Below are 11610 nucleotides of genomic sequence, written 5' to 3' on the forward strand. Positions count from 1 at the left end.
CACACACTAATAATTTACACAAGCAAAAACAAAACAAACAAAAAAATAATTTCAATGCGTCAAGTGTCACTGGATGATATGATTGTTAGTCTGGTAAAGCAGACCTGCTGGGTTCTGAAGACACCTTGTTACCCTCTCTGCTGCTTTGCTGGTTTTTCCCATGACATGATGGCACCATTAAAAAAATATCCCCAAAGATAAGGTTTGTCTTCTTGTTCACTACCAAGTTCAGACGCAGAGAAAGCCTGTGAATAACTCCTAACGATCTCCCCCCCCCGCCCCCCTTATGCTTCTCCTCCTACGAAAACTGTGAAAGACACAGACTGACTGTCAATCAGAGGGCATGGGATTCAGTTACTTTATATTGCAGCCTGGAGAAGTATGGTTTCCATGCAAATCTAAAGTGATATCTATCCAGATACCACTAATTATGGGTGGAAAATTCAATACTGCCAAAGTAGTTTCATAATGAGAGGAAGATGACAGTGTGTGATCCATTAAAAATAATAAAGGAGAGAAACCCATAACCCAATTAATCATTCTGAGGTGGAAATTAATGGTCATGGTAACTAGAAAAAATGTGATCTAAGAAAAAATAAGTTTTATCTTCTTGATACTTAAAGTTATTCTAAGAGATTTGAAAGTTTTTACTACTCTAATACATGCAATGAGTAATAGTAAAACTAAGAAAGTTGCTTTTCTATTCTAAATTCAAATCTATTCTATCAGAAAAATATAATGAATCCAAAACCCATTTATTTTAATAATAATAATTAAATCTAATTCCTTGTGGAAATCAGTAATAATAATTTGCTTTTGCCTAGTTAATCACTATTGGTTTTTTAAATTATTTTCTTTTAAAGAAATTTACATTTCTTTTTTAAAATTTATATATAATATAATTTTGTATTAGCATCAAATGTACATCACAGTGGTTAGATAGTACATACATTATACCCCCCTGATATTCCCATTTAAATTTATTTTATTATCTAGTTTAAGAATTTTTACCTGTGTTTTCCATATAATCATTATTAAAGAAGTCACTTCACTTGGACTTATTTCACTTAATTTATATGCAAGAGAAGTAAAATATCTACCTTTAATTTTAAAAAGTTAACCATATTACAAGGTATCTTTTTTTTTAATGTTTTTAAGGCCTTTACTTTATTTTAGTTTTTTACTTTCTTATTTTTATTAATTGATTAATTTATTTTTGTTACAGATGTTTCTCCTTTTTCCCCCACTGATTCCCCACTCTCCCTCCCTCCCCACCCCTGTCCCCAGCTTTGGGTTTATCTTTCCCCCACCACCCCCTCTTCTGGGGATTGTCAGTCTGTACCCCATTTCCACATCTCTGGGACTACCACATTCCTCAGACTATATGTTCATTATATTCCACAAATAAGTGAGATATTATGATACTTGTCTTTCTCTGTTTGTCTTGTTTCACTTAGGATAATATTTTCCAGGTCCCTCCATGTAGTCTCAAAGGATAAGAGATCTTTCCTTCTTACCGCTGCATAGTACTCCATTGTGTATATGCACCACTGCTTTTTTATACATTTGTCAACTGATAGATATTTGGGCTGTTTCCAGATCTTAGCTATTGTAAATAGTGCTGCTACGAACACGGGGGTACATATATTCTTTCTGATTGGTGTTTCAGGCTTCTTAGGGTATATTCCTAGAAGTGGGATCACTGGGTCAAATGGCAGTTCAATTTTTAATTTTTTGAGGTAACACCATATTGTTTTCCATAGTGGCTGCACCAAACTGCATTTCCACCAGCAGTGTACTAGAGTCCCCTTTTCTCCACACCCTCCCCGACACTTGTTGTTTGATGACTTGTTGATGGCGGCCATTCTGACAGGTGTGAGGTGATACCTCATTGTTGTTTTAATTTGCATCTCTCTGATGATTAGTGATGTTGAACATTTCTTCCTATGTCTCTTAGCCATTTGTATGTCCTGTTTGGAGAGGTGTTTATTTAGTTCCTCTGCCCATTTTTAATTGGGTTCTTTGTCTTCCTTTTGTTGAGTTGTATGAGCACTCTCTATATATTGGAAATTAACCCCTTATCTGATATATCATTGGCAATTATGCTCTCCCATATAGTGAGTTGCCTATCGATTTTGATGATTGTATCTTTTGCTGTGCAGAAGCTTTTGAGTTTGATGTAATCCCATGTGTTCATTTTCTCCTTTGTTTCTGTTGCCTTAAGTGATGAATCAGCGAAAATTCAGCTGCATATGATGTCTGAAATTTTGTTGCCTACATTTTCTTCTAGGATTTTTATGGATTCATGAGTCACATTTAAGTGTTTTATCCATTTTGAGTTTATTCTTGTGTATGGTGTAAGTTGATGGTCTAGTTTCATTTTTTTGCATGAAGCTGTCCAATTTTCCTAACACCATTTATTAAAGAGGCTGTCTTTACCCCACTGTATGCTCTTGCCACCTTTGTCAAATATGAATTGAGCATATTGCCTTGGGTCCATTTCTGGATTATCTGTTCTGTTCCACTGGTCTGTATGCCTGTACTTATGCCAGTACCAGGCTGTTTTGATTAGACTGGCTTTGTAGTATAACCTGAAATCTGGTAATGTGATCCTTCCCACTTTCTCCTTCTTTTTCAAGATTGCTGTGGCTATTTGAGGTCTTTTTTTGGTTCCATATGAACTTTTGAAGTATTTGTTCTAGTTCTGTGAAGTATGTCATTGGTATTTTGATGGGGATTGCATTGAATCTATAGATTGCTTTAGGTAATATGGATATTTTAATGGTGTTAATTCTTCTAATCCATGAACAAGGTATATGCTCACTTTTTTATATCTTCCTCTCTTTCTCTTTTTAATGACCTGTTGTAGTTTTTGACAAATAGATCCTTTACTACTTTGGTTAAGTTTATTCCTAGGTATCTTAATTTTTTTTGTCAGGATACAAAATTAACATTAAGAAATCAATGGCATTCTTATACACCAGTGATGAATTCACAGAAAGAGAAACTAAAAAAAAAAAAAAAAAATCCCATTTACTGACACTTTCCAAAATTCATTTATTAAGTCTAGTAAATTTTTGATGGAGTCTTTGGGGTTTTCTACGTATAGTATCATTTCATCTGCAAATAATGACAGTTTCACTTCCTCCTTTCCAATTTGGATCCCTTTTATTTTTTCTTCCTGTCTGATTGCTGTGGCTAAGACTTCCAGTACTGTACTATGTTAACTAAGAGTGGCAAAAATGGGCATCCTTACCTTGTTCCTGTTCTTAAGGGAAATGCTTTTAATTTTTGGCCATTGAGTATGATATTGGCTGTAGGTGTTTCATATATGGCCTTTATTATGTCAAGATCTGATCTCTCTATTCCCACACTATTGAGTGTTTTTATCAGAAATGGGTGCTGGATTTTGTTGAATGCTTTTTCAGCATCTATTGATATGATCATATGATTTTTATTTTTCATTTTGATTATGTGGTGTATCACATTTATTGATTTGCAAATATTGTACCAGCCTTGCATCCCTGGGATGAATCCCACTTGGTCATCGTGAATAATTTTTTCAATGTATTGCTGGATTCGATTTGCTGTATTTTGTTCAGGATTTCGGCATTTATGTTCATCAGGGATATTGGTCTGTAGTTTTCTTTCTTTTTAGGGTCGTTTTCTGGTTTTGGAATTAGAATTATGCTGGCCTCATAAAACGAGTTTGAAAGTCTACATTCTTCTTGAATTTTTTGAAATAGTTTGAGGAGAATGGGTATTAGTTCTTCTTTGAATGTTCGGTAAAATTCCCCCATGAAGATGTCGGGGCCTGGGCCTTTGTTTGCTGGAAGAGTCTTGATTACATCTTCAATTTCTTTTGTTGTTATTGGTCTGCTCAAGTTTTCTATCTCTTCCCAGTTTAGTTTTGAGAGACTATGTGTTTCTAGAAATTTGTCCATTTCGCTTAGATTGTTAAATTTGTTGCCATAATATTTGTTCACAATCCTTTGTATTTCTGTGGTGTCAGTTATTATTTCTCCTCTTTTATTTTTGATTTTGTGTATTTGGGTTCTCTTTCTTTGTTTCTTGGTGAGTCTAGCTAAGGGTCCATCAATCTTGTTTATCATTTCAAAGTAAGTACCAGCTCTTTGTTTCATTGATCTTTTGAATTGTTTTTTTTGTTTGTTTGTTTGTTTGTTTGTTTGTTTGTTGGTCTCCATCCTTCCTTCTACTTGCTCTGGGGTTTTCTTTTTGTTTGCTTTCTAGTTCTTTAAGTTGTGAAGTTAGACAGTCTGTTAGAAATTTTTCTTGCTTCTTGAGGTAGGCCTGTAGTGCTATGAACTTCCCTCTCAGAACTGCTTTCACTGCATCCCATAGATTTTGTGTTGTATGTTCATTTTCATTGGTTTCCAGGAAGTTTTTAATTTCTTCCTTGATCTCCATGGTAACCAATTCATTGTTCAATAACATGCTATTTAGCCTCCATGTGTTCACATGTCTTTGCATGTTCTTGTTATAATTGATCTCTAGTTGCATGCCATTGTTATCTGAGAATATGTTTGATATGATTTCAGTCTTCGTGAACTTATAGAGACTTAGTTTGTGCCCTAATACGAGGTCTATCTTTGAGAATGTCCCATGTGCACTTGAGAAGAATGTGAATTCTGCAGTTTTGGGGTATAATTCTCTGTAGATATCTATTAAATCCATTTTCTCTAGCACTTCATTTAGAGTCTGTGTTTCCTTATTAATTTTTTGTCTAGAGGATCTATCCAGTAATGTCAGCGGGGTGTTGAAGTCCCCTGCTATGATTGCATTGCTGTTGATTTCTCCTTTGAAGTCCTCCAGAAGATTTTTAATATATCTTGGTGCTCCTATATTGGGTGCATATATGTTTACCAAGGTTATATCTTCCTGTTGGATAGATCCTTTCAATATTATGTAGTGGCCTTCTTTGTCTCTAGTTATGGGCTCCATTTTGAAATCTACTTTATCAGATATGAGTATTGCTACCCCAGCTTTTTTTTTTTTTTTTTGGTTTTTGTTTGTTTGAAAGATTTTTTTCCATCCCTTCACTTTCAACCTATGTGAGTCTTTTGCTGTGAGGTGGGTCTCTTTTAAACAACATATAGATGAGTTATGCTTTCTTATCCAATCAGCTACACTGTGTCTTTTTATCAGAGAATTTAAACCCTTCACATTTAAGGTGATAATTGATATGTACTTATTTATTGTCATTTTTGTTTAATGTGGTTCTATTTTTCTTCCTATTTCTTCTACTAATTACAGCAGTCCTTTTAGCATATCTTGCAGTGCTGGTTTGGTGTTAATATATTCCCTTAGCCTTTTTTGGTATGAGAAGCTCTTTATTTGACCTTCTATTTTGAACGATAGCCTTGCTGGGTACAGTAGTCTTGGATTCAGATCCTTATTTTTCATGACCTTGATTAAATCATGCCACTTCCTTCTGGCCTGTAGTGTTTCTGTTTAGAAGTCAGCTTAGAGCCTTATGGGATTTTCTTTGTAGGTAACCTGTTGCTTATCTCTTGCTGCCTTTAGTATTCTCTCTTTGTGTTTACTTTTTGGCATTTTAATTACTATGTGTCTTGGTGTAGGCCTGTTTTGGTTCTTCTTACTTGGGGCTCTCTGTGCTTCTTAAACTTAAATGCTTTCTTCGTTCATCAAGTTAGGAAAGTTTTCTGTCACTATTTCTTCAAATATATTCTCTAACACTTGCCCATTTTTTTTTCCTCTTCAGGGTTTTCTATGACGCAAATTTTATTATGTTTCCAGTTGTCCCACTGTTCTCTTAAGCTGTCTTCCTGTTTTTTATTTGTTTTTTCCTTTTGGTTTTCTGATTGGTTGCTTTTTTCTACCCTGTCTTCTAATTCATTGATCCCATCATCAGCTTCCTCTAATCTGCTGGTTAGTCCTTCCAATTTGTTCTTAATTTCTGCCATGTCATTCTTCATTTCCACTTGGTTGGTTTTCAATGTTTCTATATTTTTACTCTTAGTACTGATGTTCTTACTCATGCTGTTGAACTTCCTCAAGATCATGGCTCTGAAATCTACCTGTGATAATTTGCTTAACTGCATTTCATTGATCTAATCTTTGATAGAGTTCTTTTATTTGGGATTTGTTTTTTGTTTCACCATTTTGGCTATCTCAGTGGGTTTTGGATCCTGCCAATTTTTTTCTGTGGGTGTTGGTGTTCTGCTGTTTGTGGCTCCCTGTACTTGGTTTGGATGAGCCTTGGTGGGCCCACTTTAAACACCACTGTTAAGTCTTACTTTCCTGGGTAGATTTGCAAGCCCAGGAAGGTTTCAGTTATCCTCTAGCTTTTTTCTGGTGTCTAGTAGTCTCAGTTACTCAGTGCCTTGGAATGTAGCCCTGGTGTTCTGCATAAGAGAATTTCCAGAGAGTAGGAGAGATGCTGCTTGTTAATGAGCCTCAATTTGCATTTATTTGCCTCACCTGGGAAAGGCTGAATCCATGGGAGGGGGGTGGGGGAGCTGCTGCTTTTCCCCAGAGCTCTGAGAAGGAGCACAATGGCCACTGTTCTTTGTGGCCACAACTCAGCAAAAACTCTGAGTGCCCTCCAAATCCCGGGTTTCCCCACAGAGTTTCAGCCTAGTCTGCTCTCCCTCTGCTGTAGCTCCCAGGGAAGTGGCTGTGGCTATTTTAGTGTTCTGTCTTGGCTCTCTGCATTGTGGTGTGGGCTTGGTCTTTATTCCCTACGGGCTCTGCTCACAGCTAAGATTGCTGCCGTCCATGGGCTCCCAGCCTGCCACCCTCTTGTGCCTCCACAGATCCTGTCAGTGTCCCTAGTTATATGGTCCTGTCCTGCTCCTTTTCTGTTGCTTTTTCCCTAGGATTTGTCTTTATTTTAGTTGTAATTCCCGTTTGGTCCTGGGAGATCATCTGTGTAGCTTCTATTCATTCCACCTCCATTTTCACATCCTCTAAGCCTGTCTTGTGTGCAGCTGGGTCACACATGCCTTTCTGATGCCCCATACCCTATAGGTCCCGTGGGTAACTGGATCGCACAGTCCCTTTGGGAACCCGGCTTTGTGCCTATGTTATGGGCTGCTGGATCGCACAGACCTCTCTGGTGTTTCAGCACCCTGCAAGCCCTGTGGGTAATTGGATGGCACAGTCCTTGCTGGGTAGCATGGGTCTCTCTGGTGCTTCAGCACCCTGCAGGTCCTGTGGGTAATTGGATGGCACAGTCTCTGCTGGGTCGCACAGGCCTCTCTGGTGCTTCCGCACCCTGCAGGTTTCATGGGTAACTGGATGGCACAGTCTCTGCTGGGTCGCACAGTCCTCTGTGGTGCTCCCACACCCTGCAGTTCCAGCAGGCGGGCAGCTGGATCGCACCAGTCTCTCTTGGGCTCCACTTCAGCTTCCCCTGCACTTGTGAGCTACTGGACCTCACAGTCCTCTATGGAGCCCCAGGTCCCGCTGCTGGAATCTGGGGAGTGTTGGGGCTAAACTACTGCTCAGCTTTTGCTGTAGATTTTGGGGATGAGTCTCAGCTGCTGGTCTGTGCTTTTGTTGCCTGGGGATGGCTGTCTGCTCTCCAGCCTCTGCTACTGGGGGTATATTGGGCTGCTACTGCGGGGGATGTTGCTGGGCTCTAGGCTGTCCGAGGCCTCTGTGACCAGCACCTTGGTAGCTCCACTACTGCGCACCGGTCTGTGGTGACACAGAGTGTCCACTGTTCCAGTGGTGCTAGATGTGCAGGTGGGCTCAGGTTGCTGGGCCATAGCCGCTCCCACTGCCTCCTCCCAGGGAAGATCCAGGATCTTCCAAGATGGTGGGACCTCCCAGAGGCGCAGGGAGAAGTGCCCTGAAGGGCCACTTATAGTAGTAGCTGGCTGCTCCCGTCCACAGCACAGGAACCTTCTGCTCCGTGTCTCTGCACTGCATGGGATTGGTAGTCCACCTTCAAGTCTACTTACACTCTTTCATACACTCGCTCACTCTCTCACACACCCTCCCTCCAGTCCTGCCTGCCGCCATCTTTTCAAGGCCTTCACTTTATTTATTTTTTTTTCTTTATTGATTTTTAGAGAGAGAGGAAGGGAGAGAGACAGAGAGATAGAAACATCAATGAGAGAGAGCATTGATTGACCACCTCCTGCATGCCCCCTACTGGAGATTTGGCCCACAACTTAGGCATGTGCCCTGACTGGGAATTGAACCAATAATCTCTTGGTGCATGGGTCAACACTCAACCACTGAGTCACACTGGCTGGGCTACAAGGTTTCTTTTTTTAATTTTTAATTTCATTTGTCAGATTTGTGTATATTCTGCAAATATTGAACATTTGAGCCAGTCACTCTATTTTCTTAAACCATTGTTTCTACTGTCAAATGATAAAAACAAAACACTTTAGTAATGAGTCTGACATCCCTTATTCAAGGGAAAACACCCATAGATTGGGACAGTATAGCATCTCAAAGCTATAGGACATTCCTTTTCGGGGGGATTTTTGGCAAGAGCAGTTTTCATAGTTTTAGAAGCAGTAATGTGGAGACAGGGTGTGATTGCCTGTGTTTGTATATCTGACCTTATTTAGAATGACCAAGGCACCAGAACATAAGCATAGAGCCCAGAGAGAGCTTGGCATTTGGGGACTGGCTGACAGGACATGCTACATTTCCAGCCAAGCACAGCATTTACCGGAATACACAAGTTCAGTTTGCTAATCTGGGCCTAGAAATGTATTTCAACACCATAAATAAGATATAATCACCACAAAGTAAGTCTTCCTTGCTCTGTTTTGAAGCTGGCTTTGGAATAAATTCATTCAAGAACACTCTAGTTCAAGAACCTAGAGTAACTGCAGTCATTTAATCAGAAATGCAAAAAGAGGATACCATGTATACCATAAGTAAAATACTTTTAAGTCATGTTTTCAGTATCTCCTCTGTCCGTCTCTCCCTCCTGTATCAGTGTACCACACACAACAGAAAGTCAGAGCCCATTCATTTCCTTATAGGATGTATTATAATTTATACTTTTTTCTTTTTTTTAGAGAGAGAGGAAATGAGAGGACGAGACAGAAACATCCATGAGAGAGAACGTCGATTGGCCATCTCCTGCATGCCTCCCACTGGGGATGGGGCCCACAAACTGGTCATGTGCCCTAACAAGGAATCGAACCGGTGACCTCTTGGTGTATGGGTCAACGCTCAACCACTGAGCCACACCGGCCGGACTTATAATTTATACTTCTAAGTTTATTAACTTACTTATTAGTCCATTATTTCTTACCCCAGTGTTCTATTTGCTCATGAATAGAAGGCAACTGGCCTCTTTCATTCATCATTTGTTTTCCTAGGACATGGTTATACGCCTAATCATAGTAGACACTCAATGTGAGTTACCAAAGGTTAGAATTTAAAGAGAAAACAATCATTATACTGAAGATGAGTATTAATAGCCCCATTTTATGGAAAACAAAATTGAGGTACAGAGATGTTAAACAACTTCTCCAAAATCTATTAACTAGCATGTGTCAAAGCCAGGATCCTAGCCCAAGTTGGCATAATTAAAAAATCCCAGTTCTGCCCTGGCCGGTTTGGCTCAGCGGTTAGAGCGTCAGCCTGCGGTCTGGAGAGACCCGGGTTCGGTTCCCGCTAAGGGCACGTACCTCGGTTGCAGTTTGTCCCCGGCCCTGGTTGGTCGTGCGGGTGGCAGCCACTCGATGTGTTCCTTTCACATCGATGTTTCTCTCTCTCTGTTCCTCTCTCTCCCTCCCACTCTACCTGAACAAAAAATGGAAAAATGTCCTCGGGTGAGGATAAAAAAAAAAAAAAAAAAAGAAAAAAATCCCAGTTCTAACCACTACTCAATACATTTATTTTACTTAAAAAAAAAAACTACCCAGTTTTTTTGGTTCAGTGGTGAGCATTGGCCCATGCACCAAGAAGTCGCTGGTTCAATTCCCGGTCAGAGCACATGCCCAGCTTGTGGGCCAAATCCCCAGTGGGGGGGCATGAAGGAGGTGGCCAATCAATGTTCTCTCTCATTGATGTTTCTATTTCTCTCTCCATCTCCCTTCCTCTCTCTAAAATCAATATAAAAAAAAATGTTTTGGAACCAGAGAACCTGAGGAAGTCAATGTGTTCCTCCCTTATAATTCTGGTTCATGGAAAAATTCAGCAGTTTGTTACGAATTAGTATAATAGCATTATCCGAGCATCTCAATATCTGAGTACCTAAGCAAAACATTCCTTGCATCTCCTAGGTATTTGGATATTATTAACCCATCTGAGTTTAATCAACTTAAAATTAATTATATATTTTTTTTCTGAACTTATAAACCTGAGAGCAAAATATTGGGCCATTATGAGATAATCCAGATAATGCCACACTACATCCTCTTCATAGTAAATGGTCAGCTGGACTTCCAATGCTGAAACCACTAAATCTACAAATCAATTATTTAGATTTCAATAGGTAATAGTATATATGTGAATTCTTTCTAAAAAAAAAAAAAAAATATTGATTTTTTAGAGAGAAAGGGAAAGAGAGATAGAAACATCAATGTGAATGAGAAACATCGATCAGCTGCCTCCTACATGCACCCTCCTGGGGATCAAGTTCGAAACCCAGGCACATGCCCTGACTGGGAATCAAACCGGGACCTTGTAGTCCATGGGACGATGCTCAATCCACTGAGCCACACTAGCTGGGCTGTATATAAAACTTTTAAATAAAATTTTACATTCACATGCCTAGCTTTATTTTTATCTAAATTTTATCTAAAAACAAACACATTCAACTGAGAGGATCTGCCAGGCTAAAATTATCTCAAGCTGTGAGATTTGTTCATCTATCCTTTGAGACTTAAATACCTCTCAACATCAGGTAGCTAATGAGCTCTGGGCAATGTGGGCAATACTCTCTTCCCCCTCAACACTTACATCATATAGTACAGAAATTTTAATTGTGAGTAATCAACTTCTGCTTAAGGGTGTCACAAACATGAGTCAATCAAAGAACTGAATAATAAATGCTTTGTGCCTGATAAAATAGTGGTTGATTTCATAATAGTTTTTTCTCAACTGTAAGGAAATCCTCTATCATTGTTTTCAGAAGAATATGAGATACTTAAATGGGGCAGCCAGGGCACAATTTGTACAAATCAATAGAGGTCCTCCTGCATCATGCAGGGATCTTAATTTAACAACTGTTCATTTTTACTGTCATTACACAGAAACACAGGTTGCAGGATATGGTGGAGGCTTAGCTCAGTAAATCTTAGAAAAGAGCCAATGTATCCAACACCTTAGAATGCACAGAGACAAAGACAGTTACAGAGTTCCTACTTTTTTCCTGGAGCAGAACCTTCTCTTCTTGGTTCACGTACTGTTTTAGTTTGTCTTTTTAAATATTATCACAATCTAAGAATCTCTCTGGCTCTAATGTTCTCTATTTATCTCTGTCCATACCAAAGGGGGAAGATGTATTTTTGTTGTCCTGAGGCACACCAAGAATTCAGAGTTTATTGTTCATAAACCCAAAATAGTGCTCTGAGCTTATCTTCTGAAGTGTTTTGTGGTTGTTCCTGGTCTCAACTAGTTAAATATGTCGTTTTCATTATTATTTGT

Source organism: Molossus molossus, unplaced genomic scaffold, assembly GCF_014108415.1.
Source record: "Molossus molossus isolate mMolMol1 unplaced genomic scaffold, mMolMol1.p scaffold_m16_p_9, whole genome shotgun sequence".
Lineage (NCBI taxonomy): Eukaryota > Metazoa > Chordata > Mammalia > Chiroptera > Molossidae > Molossus > Molossus molossus.